We start from the raw sequence: 16,378 nt of genomic DNA, 5'->3' as shown, positions 1-16,378 counted from the left end.
CTGGAAGGCAAATTCAATGCAGAGGTACAAAGAAAGATAAGCCAAACGGGACCCAGATCAAGGGCTGCTCCAGTTTAGGCCCTCTGAACAAATGGAAGTCTGATTGTGCTGCAGAGAAGACTGTAGTGGGAGCAATTGAAGACGAGGCAGGAAGGACCCCCTGAGGACTGTGTTTTATACAGAGAACCTGTGAAATGCCTGTCATAGCCAGTCAAGCCAATGCTCAGACTAGCCTTTACTGAGACCTGGGGTTAGAGACACCAAATTGAATTGAATGGGAGGGGATCCTCAACACATGTTCTAAAATCATGCCTAAGAGTATGGAAGGATAGAGGTGAGAACCAAAGCCCCAGGACCTAACCCATCTAGCAGAGACTACTGAGCAGTGATGCCTGGGGATAGTAGACATAACTCTTGCCTGCAAGGGGGATGCATCGCCCCAGCTCATGAGCATCCTGTTCTACACACCAACAACAACTGAGGGCTCAGGGCTGCCTCAGGGTCATCGTGACACCCGTGGCACAGCCCTGACCCTCTAAGCATGTACAACTAAGGGAACTAAGAAATGACTGCCAGAAAAATGAAAGACTTGAAATTCAACTCCACTTCTTGGTAGTATGGACTCCCATCCATCCACAGAAACACCAGAAAGGAGCAGCACATAAACCAATTAGACAAAGAAACAAATGGATGAAACATGTACTCAATGTACAATTAGCAGATCTTTACTGCACCTGGGCTACATGAGATCCGGCCTCCCTACTGGGCTCACTGAATGTAATCCTCCTTAACCTCTAAGAGTCTCCAAGTCTTACAAGGAGCTATCACTTGTCCAGTGACATTTAACAGCCCCAGGTAAACCACCCCAAATCCTGGGAGGAAAGAGAGGAGGAAGATGTGACGAGTCACCCTTGATGTCACACACTAGTGTCCCTCAACATAAGGGCACAGTAAATGTGAGTAGAACAAGCAACCTGAACAGTTTCCATCAGCAGAGTCACATGAAAGGAGCAATGCTCTGAGGCTCCCTGGGACGGAGGATAAGTGAATGAGTTATTTTCATCATAATGATAGGGAAAGAAGAAGAGTGTCTTGTAGATATATTTCTAATACAATTTAGAGACCGTTCATCCCCCCTTATTCATCCTTTTTTTTTCTGCCTTTTTCCCCTGTCCCCTGCTCCTAAAAGCCACACCATCCCTACATCAGAAGACCAAAAGACCTGTAGAAAACACCCAACCTTGCACCCCAACACTGTCACTAGCAAGGAGGCATCTATTAAAAACAAGCATTATGTACACATTTAGAGATGCTCTGGACTCCAATTCTGGTTTTTTGTTTTTTAAGATTTATTTATTACATATACAGTCTGTCTGTATACCAGAAGAGGGCACCAGATCTTATTACAGATGGCTGTGAGGCACCATGTGGTTGCTGGGAATTGAACTCAGGACCTCTGGGAGAACAGCCAATGCTCTTAACCTCTGAGCCGTGTCTCCATGCCCTGGATTCCAGTTCTGAAAGTAGTATCTCACCAAGACAGAGGTGAGAAAATCTCTCAAACCACAAGCAGCCGTGCGGCGTCTTCCCTCCTGCTGCCATGTTGAATATATTAGCCAGAGAGAAGCAATAATGAGGGCAGGATTAAGGAAGAGTCAGGGGAACTGAGGATGCACTGTATCAGGGAACAGAAGAACAGAAAGGATGAGTGGGAGGGAAGGAACACTCCGGCACCAGGAAAGGTTTGTTGGTGGTGTTTTTAAAGAGTGCTTTTGTGTCAGGCTTTCTATATTTCTGCCTCTTTCTCCAATTTCTACCTGGTAACCTTGGGCTTCCCAATCTTTGGCCTGGCAGCTATTGTCTTGGGAGAAAGGGGGAGCCACCTCGAAGATACTCCTGCTGTGGGGAGGGCAAACAAATCTATTAAGACCAACTGCTGCTTCAAGGGAGAGGCCTGGGGAAAATAAGTCGAAGAAGGCACGTTGCTCAATGTCTCCAAAGCAACAAAGGATTTGGCCTTTCTCCCCAGGGAGACACTAGGAAAGTATCAAAAGCTGAACTAAAAGATTTCTTTTCTCCTCCTCCCCGCTCCCTTGTTTTCTTTGCCTCCCCAGGCAGGAACTTTCAGAAAAGCCACTGTTCCTGATCCTAAGCCATGTGCCTGAGAAGAGAAAAGCTTCTCGGTGCCTTGACCTGCTCATCCCTAGGCAGAAGCAAGGACTACAAGAATGACTGAAGATGGGGTTCAAAAGCAAAACGCCCCAATGTTACCTCTGCTCCGATGACCTAAGGGAATAGAGAGCATCATGATGAGGAAGGATTCCCAGGGAGCTGACAAATCAACTGCATCCTCTATCAAAAGCTGCATTGCCTTCACAGAGCGTCTGCCAATGGGTGAACAAGCTAGTAAATTAGCTGAGCTCTTCTTCAGTTCTTTCCCTAGGAATCTTGGTGGGAAAATGAACAAATAATAAAAAATTTCAGTAGACAATTGACTTCTCTACTCTCCCCACACCAGTATTACCAGTCCTGGCCTTCCCCTAACGCTCTACCATTGCTTCCTGTTTCATATTGATCCAAAACCATTACATCTCAAGACTGTACCCGCAAAGTTGATTTGACCTCAAGCACGCTCCAAGGACAAGGCTCTCATTTACCCAGTTCCTCAGGAAATGATCTTCTAGCTCATCTATAACTTAATTCCTTTACAGTTGGCACGTGGTTCAACCCAAGCCACCTCCACAGGGCACGTTCCTTTTGGCCAAGCAAGTCAATGAAGACATCAGAATACAATATTGCTTGGTAAACACAGAATCAGAAAAGAGAAAGTAGTGACTTGCCCAGAAGATATTAGCAACACATTGTAGATAATGGATGTTAGGACATCTGTTCAGATAAAATCACCCTATCAGAGGGTCATCCTACACTCATCAGGTCACCTGCTTTGATTGGATGACTAAAAACTAGAAGGCACAGGCGAAGTTTTTTGATGTGATGTGCTTCATGATACTCATGTCCAGGGTAAGTGTGTCGAAAGATGGTGGGAAAATAGGTGAACCATGGCTGTGTGATTCACCTGGCCATATTCCATCAGGTTCCATGCCATTCCATGCTGTTTAAGTGATGGAAAGCAAGACATAAAGGTAGCATCCTTCACTGTATGCTAATAGCAGAAAAGAGAGAACTACAGTTCATGTCTCCTGTTCAGGATCATGACTCAGAACGCATCTGAAAAGACTGTGATACAGTGGGGCAGAGATTTACTAAGGAGACTCCCACACATCCTGCTCTTCCGTCCCTTTCCCTGGAATAAAATGGACAGCCTTGCTCCATAACAGGGCAGATTTTGAGAAACAGAAAAATACCAGATGACTGAGTTTTTCTCTGTCCTACAACTTCCTTGGACTGTGTTAACTAAATTATTAATACTCAGGTAATGAATGATTTAACTGTCAGGGACATTGATGACTTATTGCAAGCCCAAAGAAGGGTAGAAGAAATACATACTATGGGGAACAGTGGGGTGATAGCTGGAGGAGCCAAGGAGAGTTACAGTAATCCCAGGAGCTGCTGGCTTGCTTTGCATATTTTATGTGGAGGGGAGATTTTAATGGGGTAATCGAAGACTGAACTAGCACCCAAAGAGCCTAGTTATAAGGAAGCTAGATATCAGTTCAGTGAAAAGATAACATGACTCTAAGAACTCTCAATGGCAAATGTCCTGCCTTCGATGATCGGCTGCCTGACAGGAGGTAGAACGAAAGTTCCTCTAGACAGTTAGCTCAGACACCAGCCAGTCAGTTTCTTAACACCTCTAAGAACTATCCAGCGCAGCTGGACCAAGTCAGCTTTGCTGGGGCTTCTGCTGTGACATGGGAAACATGGGCCCCGCCTCTGAGCCCTAGGCATTGTTCCCAACAGTCATATCCATATTCCAATAAGTGTAGTTGTGCACACGTGCAAGCTGACTACGTCTTCCTTCTGCCCCCTATTTCTAGACCTGGAGCCTTACTCTGCCAGTGTCTACAAGCAGGTCTTCAAGGCCAACCCCCAAGGGTACCTCCCCAACCCACAGACGTCCAACAAATGCCAACCTGGATTGACATCAAAGGGATGCCAACCTGGATCACTGCCTCTTGCATATTGCCAGCAGACCTGATGCCAGGCTTGCCCACTAATTTTAAAGCAATTTGACAAAACACCCTGCCATCAGGAGTTAGACTTTAAGTCATCTCCTGCATATCAGGCACTGGGGACACACACACACACACACACACACACACACACACACAAAGTAAAATAGAAACCCTGATCACCAAAGCGCTCCCAGTTAAGCAGAGAAATCGTCATGTCAGTACACCACTCAAAGTGTGTGAATGAGAAAGTAGTATGCAAAGTGCTGCTGGGGTACAGAGGAGGCAGGTCTCATCCAAACTTCCCTTCTGCTGAGAAGATAAGAGAATCTCAAATTAGACACAAGGCTAAGGCACTTGAGCTGGGTTTTGAAGGATGAGTAGAATTTGGTCATTTGTAAAATGAGAGTGAGGGAGAGATGTGGAAGGCATATGTATTGTGTTGTGTTTTAAGTATCAGTAATTTGCACTTGACTCTAGGGCATGGCTGGGAAACTGGGACGAACTGGCATGATTTGAACGCAGGTGGCCACTTGCTGGCATCTCTCCCACCCACCGGGTGACAGGTAGGGCCCACTGCTGTTGTCAAAGCCAGGCAGGGCAGCAAGCCCCAAATCCCTAAAAACGTTATATGTTCTGAGATCACGCCATTGGAAGGAAGCTGAATTCTAGGACTGCTTCTCCAGGGCAGTTTCAACAGTCTGACTCACAAGAGTCACCTTTGAGGTTATATCCTTTCTATTTTGGCAGAGTTAAAATGCTTCTTTTGTAAAATATAACGACTGAACATCACATTTACATGTGTAATGCTCTAGGCTAAAAGAAGGGGGGGAAAGCCAACCTTCCAAAATTTGAAAAGCAGGCTTCACTGTTTGTGAGCCCAGCATGCCAGGAGAGCAGACTGGTGAAGTACCTCCAGTGCTTCATTTCAGAGAACGGGGAGCCTCATTGTCGACTGTCCTTCCGAGGTCCAATCAAGAACTTATCGGCTAGCTTCCCTTTCTCCAGCCATCATGGTGGCTGTGCTACAATACCACACTGCTCATTCTTCCGGTGAATGCACAGTCACCGCAAAGGTTGACTTCCTGATGAGTTGAGGGGCCTCTGACATCAACATGTGAGGTATCTGCTCTCAGCAAAACAGTCAGTCACGAAGAGATGCTACAAGTGTTGAATCTTACTGAACTCAAAAGCACCTGACGGCTTGTGTTTGAACTCCTCCACAGGCGCACTGTTATTCTGATCCCCTCCTCGGCGGAGGCCATCCTCCTTGAGGTCCCATAGCTTTGTCCTCCTGTTCCAACATCACGTGGAGAATCATCTTTTCCCTCATCCTCCTATGTCCTAGCAATGGTGATCTCTGACCATGATGTGTTCTGGCAAAGGGAGGCAGAGTCTCTCCTCCTTGCCAGATCTACGACTTACAGGAAAACTTAAGAACTTTCTGAGGAAGAAGTATACATGGGTTCTGAAGTAGCAGAGCCATTGCCCTAGGCTGCCATGGTCTTGTGTGCTCTTTACCTGTCCCTTCCCCCACCTCGTTTTACCCAACCCTTTCCCACACCCATCCCATCCCCAGTCTATAGAGTGTTCATTCTGCTTTTTGTGGACCATCTCCTGCTCAACCCTCTACATTTATGGTCCTTTTTTTTCCTCTATTGAAGCCAACTCTGTGTATTTACCCACATGGAAATTCAACAAATAATTTCGTTCCATACAATGAATCCCTATTTATTGAGCTCTTACTATGTGCAAGCTGGAAGAGTCTACTCCCCGCACTCAGGGAAGAAACCACCTTCCACCTAACCCTGACTCAAAAAGTTCTCTCCATCCTCTGGCCCTCTCTGTCTACACAAGCCTCAGCCCCATGAGTAAGGAACCGGGCCAAGGCTCTTGGCCAGAAGGGCCCAGCAGCTTGGAAAAGGCTGCTGTGTATCGGTTCCTTTTCTATTGTTCCGTTGAACTATTTGAGGCCGGGTAAAGGTAACTTTGTATCCCAAGAAGCTCTTTGGAGTTGCGGCTAGTCCAGGACCGACTGGAATGACTCATCACCAGGGTCAGCCTTTCGGGATTAGTTTAATTTCTCTTTCTCCTTCAGCTCATCCCATTTTGGTACCCTTCAGGGAGAAAAAAAACTTTGGAAAGTACGAAGAAAGAAAACAGGCAGGGGAGGAAGACCATCTTGCAGCACCAGCTCTGAGAGCAGGTCTTTGGAGGAAACATGAGACGCACTGTGGCCATCAGACCTGTTCATCTGCAGACCCTGCTTCTCCATCTCATTTCAAAAGAGATCGTCCCCATGCCTAAAAATTCTACGTAGGTAATCTGAAGAATGACTCTGCGCCATCCCTGTCACCCAGTCTCCCACAATGTCCGGGGGCTCATGACCTCCCATAACTAACCCAAGAGCCTGTCATACCCTGGAAAGTAACCCTTCATTTTGCCTACCAGAGAAAAAGGCTAACCATTCTTCTTCCAGCCACCCTCCGGTCTAGTTCTTGTTTTCTACTGGTGTAATCTGAGTAAACTTGAGTAGAATCAGAAGATTCATACTCTAAAGCTCTTTACTGGGAAGGAAAAGGCCCGCCTTGTACCCCTGCCCCACCCCCCACCTTTCCCGCTACCACCCTGCCTTTGCTTTGCCAAACTCCCCAGTTCTTTTGGCGTCAGCCTCCTGGAGAGCTAACTACCAAGAGAAAAGCAGAGCTGGGTGGTGACATTGGTAAAGAGCTTTAAAAGGAGGCGTGGTCACACCACACAGACCTTCTCAAAGAGTAGAGAGCCAGAGCATACTGTATTCTGCACACTGGCTGCCTCCACTCTTTTGTGATTAGGATATCAGTTTCACCAGCTATGGCATGAGTCCCAACAGGTCCTCTCCAGATCTAGATCCAGGACCCGGTGAAGATGCCACATACAAAGGATGAGTTTTAAGTGGTGCAAAAGAACGGCCTCTGTCTCTCACTTCCTGTGCTGGCCTTCCTGCCCCCGCCCACACTTGCCTCTTCTGGTATTGAAGTAGATCTGACTGCTCCCTGTCATGCTATTCTTTACCGGCCCCCCCCCCGCCCCCGACACCCACCCACCCCTCCCCCGACCCATTTCAGCCCTCGGCCTTTGGTGGCTCTCTCCTGGATCACCCAAGGGAAAAAATGTGTTCCTCTGATGTGTGGCACACCACCAAGAGGAAAAGAAGGTAACTGGCAGGAACTCTCCCCCTTCACACGCCACTGAGCCTCCGCATGCCCTAAGTGGATCAGAAACCAGGACTAAGGTACCTCACTGAGCTCAGGCCTGCTTCTGTGCAGGTGAGGACTCTCTCCAAGCTCAGGAGGGTTACCTGACATCCACAGCAGCAATAGTTTTTCCTGGAATGCTCTGCTCTAAGTACCAGGGCTTAGCCAGACTGTGTCTAATGGCACACAAGAGCATCGTAAGAAGGAAAGGATGTCACCTTTTCTTACCTTCTCTGTTCCTCTCTCTACAAACCTACCTCTCACATTTGCTGTCTCTTCCTTCAGACAGACATGTCTCCACCCCTTGCCACCCCCAGGAGATCTTGGAGAGCCCAGGAAACGGAAATGACCCTGGGAATTCTGAAGAGCCCTACCTATCCTTAGGTGGCCATGCTAGACCCTCCAGACTGTCAGTAAGACGATCCCTGGTACTTCCTACCATTGCACTGACCTACCCGCCAGCTACTTCCCTGCCCGTTGGCCATAGAGAAACCACATATACCACTCAGAGACGTGCCAGAAAGTAAGTGTCCTGGCAGGCTTTTCTACAAGGATCCTTCAGCCGCTCTGTAGACCAGCTCAAAAGACCTGCTGGATCCTGATCCAGCAAGCAGCAAAACATCGGAAAAAACATCGGTTTTTTTAGACTCCAGCCCACTTTGCTCTGGCAAGGCTTCCATCTGCAATTCCAGACTCAGCATTGTCTTCTATTCCCTCTCCACAAAGCATGCTTTTCCTTACCATCATACCTTTTGTCAGAGGATTTGTCACCCAATTGTCAGAGGACTGGGGAGGGGGGAGGGGGGGAAAGCTGAGAACTCTGGAGAACTAGGAAACACCAGGAATGAAATGCAGGAAGCAGGTCCTTGCTCTGGCCTTCCAAGGAATTAGGCAGACAGCGGGTTCTCTCACTCATTCACCCTAAGAAGGTACGGGGATGAGGAACTCAATGCATTGCTTTTGAAAATGGTTCCAACCCACCACCCCAACTCTGGTCCCCCCAGTTCTCATTAACTCCGGGAGAAACCTCCTTGGCCCGCAACTGCCCCGTGTACGGCAACAGCGGCCCCTGCCATAAGCCCAGGGTCCCAACCCCAGGGGTCCTGCCACCAGCTTGGCACTAACAAGCCGCATCCGGAGACAGGCACATTCTCCTCCAAACGTTCTCCTCTTCCCTCTTTTTGAAACATAACTCCCAACTGAGGCAGGGCGCTGGCGTGTCTCTGAAGCCTCCCTCAGGCCGACTGACACCCCGTCCCTACGCAGCTCGCACTGGAGTTACACAGAACTTGAGTTCTGCCACACACATTCTTTACCTACTGTGGAACAACAAAAAAAAAGCCACCCTGAAGCCAAGCCCATGGGCAACAAGGCTGCCAAGGGCCCCCAGAGACACCCCACCCACCACAGACCGGCTAAAGCCTGAACTTGCTGACAAAGCCTCCCCCTGCCTGATGCTCCTCCTCCTGACCCACCTGCCTGTCACTTCAGCACAAGCCTAAGTTCACTCTCTGCCTAAAGAGCAGCTGTTTTTAGGTTGAGGGTTGAGAGTGTCCAAACTTTGGGCTCTGTAGAGAAATGAACTTTTTCCTTGGAAGAAAGGTTCCTTTCACAGTATTCAACATTAATTTTGGAAAATTATGAAGGACTGGATTTTGTAACCATGAAGACAGGGATGGGGGAAGTGGTCTTGGAAGCCTTCAAAAAAAAAAAAAAAGGTGCCCAACAAGCCTTGGGCAGGGCTCTTTCCTTTGCTAACAGTGACCTTGCTGTTCTGCCATTCATAATTGCAGCTTGTAATGCCTCTCCATAGTCCTAAATGCCCTGTACACAGGTTAAGAGCTAGCACACCCCACAGCTCAGATTCTCCCAGTCAACCCAGTGAAGAGGCCTACAGTAGCATGTGTGTGGCCAGGACTAAGTCTGTCCAAAGGATGAAGAAACCAGGAGGTGAGATGGGCAGAGAGGAGGAACTTAACAACACACTGAAGGTAGACTGCCTTCCTCCTCCCTTACCCAGAGGGAGGAGACACCCCCAAGTGAAGGAGGAATCCATTCAGCACAAGACCAGGACGGTCCCAGCACACTGATGATGAGGCAAAAACTACCAGTGAGATTAAAAACCTGGATGGGCCTATCTTGCACATATTCTAAAAAAAAAAAAAAAAAAAATATTTTCAATAAAGTTGCTGTTTGAGTAATTCTGGCCTCGTCGCGGGCTGCTGTGGTTAAAAGGGAGCATGCTCTCCTCTCCTCCCATGCAGCATCCAATACTGGCACACAGCTTTGCGGCATCCTGAGTGGGGCTTCTCTGATTCTCAGGAGAGGGTCTGCAGGAGGAGCACTGAGCCAGGGAAGAGCAAGGATCAGTGCCATCTAAGAATGGGGTGGTCTGTTTCCTTTGAGTCTTAAGACAATGTCATTCTTTCCTCCTTGAAAATCCAACAATCCACCTGAAACACTCCTGAACTTCAAATAGAACTGAAGTGCGGATTACTCCTGGAGTAGGCGAATATGGAGGCCGGAAGTCGCGTCTCTTGCACCCAGCTCCTGGAGGGGCCAGTCCCTCGGGCAGCTCCCCAGCTTTGCCCTTGTGTTATTACGGCGAGACTCTCGTCACCTACCCTCTCTCAACCAGACCATTTCAGACTTAAGTGACTCACTCCTCCCTGCCTCCACAGAGGCAAGGTCACAGTTGCATAGGTCTGTCCTTCCGCCTTTGTGTGGAACTTGTCCATCAGTCTCATAGCGGCCCGTGTGAAAAAGAAGTGAGCAACTCTTAGGGCTCGTTGCCCAAGAGTGCCCTGCCTTGTCTAAGAACTAGTGCTCTGTCTACGAGTCGCTTCAGCTCTTCCTCGGCTGAGGGACCTGACTTTAGCAAGTAGGGCCACCAGTAAAAGTTGAGCAAAATCAGCTCAGGAAGTCAGGTGACTGGAGCAGAGGGCTCTGAATCCTTTATGGAACCGGTAAATGGCCCTGAGACTGAGCAGAACCAGAGATTATGACAAGATGCAGAAGACAGAGTTAGGTAGGGTCATCTCTGCAGAGGTCCTACCTTTCCATCTCTGTATTTGGCCTTGCCTTGGCTCAAGCAATCGCCCCATCCCCAGCTCTCCTGCCTCTACCTCCCCTCCCCACTTCCCACTCCTCACTCTGCCAAGAAGACAGATGCCAGCCACAGAGGACTGAGGAAGGTCAGATCAAGTCTCACAGGACGTGGCCTAGGAGAGACAGAGGACCACAAATGACTCGTGTGCCACTTGATCGGCCACAGGCAGGCCTTCTCCCTTCAGAATAAAGATCCCTTTGCCTCCCTCACTCGCTCACTCTCGGCTCCTCAAAACCTCACGGCTTTTGGATGCTATCACTGCTTCCAGCTGTGAGATGGAAGAAATTGGCTTAGCAGGATATCAAAAGAGCAGAGAGAGAGACACACACATCTGGGGTGGCTTCAAGAACCAGCTTGCTGACTGTCTTGCTCACCTCTCCCACAGCCTGTCTCCTCTTCTACAGCTCTGGCTCTGCCTAAGCATTTCTCTGGCCTGTTCAATCTCCCTCTTGGTGAGGCGAGATGCAGATCCACTTGTTCTAGCAACATCTGGCTTCGGGGGCCCTGTTCAGCAGCTGTGTCCCTTACCCAACCCTCTTCCCTTGCCTTTTGTTGACTGGGGAGAACATCTAGTCACCAACTATGAGTAAAATCAGCAGCTCAGCATCATCCTAAACCAGGCTTCATGAAGGGCCAGTCCTCAGCTCTCCCCTCGCACCTTCACGGCCACCACACTCCCCACTGTGAGGCCAACACCCTCCAATACAATACTTCCCACTACTGCTTTACTGCCTCGAGCGAGCGGGATGCCACCTTCCCGACACACTGCCATCCCACGCGCTTGTGCAGCGCTTCATCCGTGGAGATGAAAAAGGATAGCAGCTTCCAGAAGCTGCCTTCTTAGCTTTCACAGGTCCTGTCTCCCCTCTCCCTGCTGGCTTTCGGCCTCTTGCCTTACCCGGTTCTGAACCCCACGAGCACACAACCACTGAGACTTTGCTCTGGTGCATCCATGAAATTCTGGAAAAGGTTCATGGAAAATGGAAAATGGAAATAATAAATGCTACGCTTCCTGGAAGCGCTGAAGACGAAGAACCTTATACATCTTCTTTGTAGAAATAGGTTAGAACCACAGTCAGTGGAAACGGAAATAGAAAAGACTTGGAGAGCTTAGCAAATAATATGTGTGCTGGCCCATTTCCGAGCCGCCTCTGTCCCTCCTTGGGCCCTGTTGCCACAGATCTCCATCATGCCTCTGTCCCTTTCCACCTCTCTCCTCCTGTCTCTTGTTGCCTATTTGGTGTCTCCCTCTTCTACGTGCTTTCTCCCTGTAACATAGACCAGAGTTTCTTAGCTTGGGTAGGCTAATACAAGTGCCTTTTCAGTTCAATTGTTGCAAAAAGATGCCTTTTGGTTCCATGTTTACAGTTTTGAGGCTCCAACCTCTTTTTCTTTAAACATCAACATCACATGACTTCTCTTAGCTGCCTCAAGAGCACCCCACTCTGTATTCCCCCTCCCCTAACAGATGCCTCAGATTCAATGACTTGATAAAAGGGAACACAAAGTAGTGGGTATACGGAAGGCAAGAGAAGCAGAGACAACATGGGAGCTCCATTCAGAACCTTAGTGAATGCACTGCGCTATTTCTTCTGTATTCTGGAGCCTTCCTGTCAAATGGACTTTAAAATCTGTCTCTGGGTTTCTCCGAGGGACTTTTCCTGTCAGACCACAAAACTCAGCGGTCCCTGAGTAAATTGTCACTTTAGAGAATGATGTGTGGGACACATCCCAGTAAACATATTCAACACTAGTTCTTTTGACCAGAAGAAATGAGTAGGTGGGTTCCTGCCCACACCCCCAGCAACCACAACAGCTATTATACATAGCATGACGGGGGCTCAGCCTGACCTGCCCATCTTCCATCCCGTCCCCTTCTCCAGCCCTGCGCCCGCCCGAGGACGCTCCCCCCTCTTCTTTCACCTCACTGCTAACAGCCCTGTTCGGAAGGGCAGCTACCGGCCTGCCCCCGAGGTGTGCTGCTCAGCCGCGGGCTCCTGACCCCAGCACACACCAACATCCTTACTCTCTAGTCTTTCCCTCCTCATTCTGCAATGTCAACAGTCTCTTCAACTCTAACAAGCCAGTAGGGAGACAAAAAAGGCAATTTTAATGGCCTGTTTCCCCGGCTCTCTCTTTTAACTTTTTTTCATCTGAACCACTAGATAGGAGTGGACGGACCCTCCGCCGCCCCTCCGAGAGGGGTGACAATAATAGCTAGCACTTACTGAGTGACAGCCAGGTGCCAAGCATGCTTTCCCCAGGGCTCCTGAAAACCCCAGCTCTGAACTCCTCCTGTAGCCAATCCTTGCTTTCTAATAGCCTTCTTCCACCACTCCCCTCTGCCTGCCTCTCTTCATCTCTAGTTCCATCTTCTAAAACCAAATGTGTAGTGCCTCACTGCTGTTCTTCCAACGGCCACATCTTCCTGGCTAGACCTTTCAAAGATGGGACACTCCATCTCTGTCCAGCCATGTCATGGTCCATGTCTCCTCTTCCCTCCCTAAGCCTGCTCTTCCAAGATTCCCTCGTCAAGAGGCCACATCCTGCCTCGTATCCGTTTGGCACTTTGACGACCATGGCCCCCAAAGTCCCAACAGTGAGGCCATCATGTTTCCCTCCAGCCCCAGACCTATCAGCCCCCCCAAGAATTACTGTCTACAAAAGCTGTGGTGAACGCCTTCAACTCCAGCCTGGTGAGGGCTGTCTAAGTCCTCTGTTGCTACTCACGGGTCACCAACCGCTTTACACCCTCGTTTGGCCTACCAATATCTTAGCACAGCAACACCCTCTCCGTGAAGTGGCTGGTTTAACAAACATTCTGTATTGCCTTGGAGGGTTTATTTGCACTCTTAAGCTGCCATGTGTCCTTTTGGGAGAGACTTTTAAAGTACCTTCCACCCTTTACTAAAGATAACTGACTTTTGAAAGAAAAAAATAAACGGCTGAAGTGATAGTTCCCCCAAAACCTCGTTACTCTCTAAAGTCTACTTGTGTGATCAGCCGGTAACTGCCACGGGGAGGGAGGAGGGTGTTTCTAAGGGTCGTCGTTCATTGGGCTACTCACCTGTCAATCACTTCTGCTGAGCCAATGAGGACAGCAGCATCCTCACTGGCGCTAGAAGGTGGGACCACCAGGCCGATGGTTTGGAGCAGTTATTTTCACAGTTGGAGCTTGTGTGGTGGTCTGGGCGGGAGAATGTAGGGAGAGTACAGTCAGCTAGATTCTCATGCAGCTTAGGGATTTGGTAAGGGAATGGAGGAGAAACCATCAAATACTATAATAACAGTAGGAGGGATGACCCTGCTAGATTCTATCCACACCCTTCACAACGGTCCTCGTCTGTGTGAACCTCCTGGAGTCTTAAGTCTTTGCCTCAGCCTGAGTGCAGCTGCTTTTTCCAACAAAGAGGGATGCTTCCCCACAACTTACCCTCTTGTTCTGTTATTTTGGAAGATATGGCTCAAACCCCACTTAACCACAGGCTAGTTAACTGCCCGCATACACATAGGCCTCAAAAAGAAGCTGTTCTGGGACGCAGAGTCAGGAGGATGCTCACAGGGAGCAAAGGAGGGGGGTCTTCTGCCCTGTGGATAACTGTGCCAGGGAGTGGGGTCACTCACCAGAAGGGACTCTTAAGTGTGAACTCAAAAAAGGTAGAGAGCACTTGTGCTCAGCATCTACCACGTGGATTAAGGAATTAAAAGTGAATGCCTAGATCTTGAGTCTCTACCCCAGTTACAGGTTGTATTGTTGCTTTCTATTAAATTCAGAGTTTTTTTAAAAATTTATTCTTCGGACCAGATCTTACTTTGTAGCCCTGGCTAGCCTAGAACTTGCTATGTAGGTAAGGCTCGCCTCAAACTTACAAAGCGCCACCTGCCTCTGCCTCTTGAGTGTATCAGTTGTTGTGTATAAAGTCTGCCAGACCCTCAAGCACCTCTTGCTATTGAAGTGCCTACCCAGAAGTTTCTGGGTCTCAAATCACGGTCTGCCCTAACTGCCCCCATCTCCTGTCTGTCTGTTTCACCCGCTGTCCCCTCTGTCTGGCTAGATCTTTCTCTGTGTGTGTACAGGTGAGCACTCATGCATGGAGAGGCTAATGGTCAAGGTTGGCGTCTTCAGCTGTTTCACTGCCTTTTTGACTTTGATTTGGTTTTTATTGTTTTGTTGTTTTTGTTGCTGTTGTTGGGTTTTATTTTTGTTTTGTTTTGTTTTTACTTGAGACACAGTCTCTCACTGAACCTAGAGCTCACAGATTAGGTAAGATTGACTGGCCGTCAAACCTCAGGCATCTTTACTCTTTCCCGGTGATGGGATTACTCCTGTTTGTTTGTTTGTTTGTTTGTTTGTTTGTTTGTTTCTTAATAGTGCTATTTATTCTTTGCAGATTTTATGCACATATATGACGTATTTTGGATACTCCCTCCTTTTAACCCCCCTCCCCTGTGATCTCTAATACATTTTATGTCTGGTTTTATGGTTTCTATTTAAAATTACTAAATCACTGGTTCCAATTAGTTCTGTGTTTGAGTCGTACACTGGGGTATGGGATACGTACCAGCAGCCACATCCTAAAAGAAAAGTGACTCGCCGGGCAGTGGTGGCGCACGCCTTTAATCCCAGTACTCAGGAGGCAGAGGCAGGCAGATCTCTGTGAGTTCGAGGCCAGCCTGGGCTACCAAGTGAGTTCCAGGAAAAGGTGCAAAGCTACACAGAGAAACCCTGTCTTGAAAAACCAAAAAAAAAAAAAAAGCGACTCATTTCCCCCGAGTAGCTACTTAGAAATTAGACACTAAAAAAAAAAAAAAAAAAACCTCAAATGTACAGAATGTTGGACAAAGATACACATAAAAAATTATAGGCAAAAAAAATGATTTTAAAATAAGAAAGGAAAACAAAATATTAAAGTTTTCAATCAAAACAAAACAAACAACAACAAAAAACCTTTAGCCTCCCGCAGAAGATCAAGGCAACAAGATCACTCAACAGTCTAGCAGGCTACACTGATGGGGTACAAAACACACATACGCACACATCAAGACATCAAGATGGAGGGACATACGGAGGCATAGGAGTGAGGAGGAGATGGGGGGCGTGTGATCAAGGCACGTTGTCTATGTGTTACGAAACTGTTAAAAGTCTAAAAAAATTAAAACAACCAACAACCCTTCAATTATGTTCAAGATCATGTTTCTCTGACTTCTCTGACTCCATTTTTTAAAATGTGTTTTAAATTTTTTGTGTACAGTATGGTCTGGTCCCAGTTTCCCCTCCCTTGTCTCTCCTCTAAGCTCATCCCCACCTCCCCACTCATCCCACTCCATGCCTTCTTTCTCTCTCTCTTTAGAAAACAAACAGGTTAAAAAAAAAAAAAAGCAGACCAGACCAGAATGGAACAAAACAGAGAGGGAAAAAAGAAGACATGAGCAACACAGATGCACACACGTACACAGAACACTTAAAACACAGAATTAGAAACCCATAATAAACAAAGACAAGGTTCAAAAAATTAACAAAGTATTATGATACAAAACAGTTACGAAAATAGTATTGAGTTCATTTTATATTGGCCATCTCCCGCTGGGAATGGGGCCTACCTACCCTTAAGCATGGTTTGTATCCCCGGTGACTCCATTGGAGAAAACCCATTTTTTTCCTTTGCAAGTAGTTTTAAACTGGAGATAGTTTCTGGGTTAGGGAAAGGGGCTCATGTCCAGTTCCCCTCTCAGTGCTTGGACCCTATCTGGCTTGGACCTGTGTATACCCTGTGCATGCTGCCACACTGGCAGTCCTGTTGTGTCTAGAAAGCCTTGTTTCCATGGTCTCTTCTGGCTCTCATACACTTCCCACCTCCTCTTCCTCATATATCCTTTAGCCCTCGGGGGAGGGATTGGAT

At 47.9% G+C, this 16,378-nt stretch overlaps 1 protein-coding gene across 7 annotated transcripts in view; it reads right to left on the bottom strand.

Annotated features, from left to right (window-relative positions):
- Positions 1–16,378, bottom strand: part of Chst1 (carbohydrate sulfotransferase 1) — a 91,390-nt gene that overhangs the window by 58,373 nt on the left and 16,639 nt on the right. For 2 of the 7 annotated variants that reach the window (XM_076570105.1, XM_076570110.1), the window contains exon 2: positions 13,546–13,665. The exons of the other annotated variants lie outside the window; for them this stretch is intronic. The gene's annotated coding sequence lies outside the window, so the exon portion shown is untranslated. The remainder of the gene's footprint in view (positions 1–13,545; positions 13,666–16,378) is intronic. 7 annotated transcript variants of the gene reach the window in all.

This window comes from Peromyscus maniculatus, chromosome 4, assembly GCF_049852395.1.
Source record: "Peromyscus maniculatus bairdii isolate BWxNUB_F1_BW_parent chromosome 4, HU_Pman_BW_mat_3.1, whole genome shotgun sequence".
Classification (NCBI taxonomy): Eukaryota; Metazoa; Chordata; class Mammalia; order Rodentia; family Cricetidae; genus Peromyscus; species Peromyscus maniculatus.
This window is presented reverse-complemented; position numbering and strand designations above follow the sequence as displayed.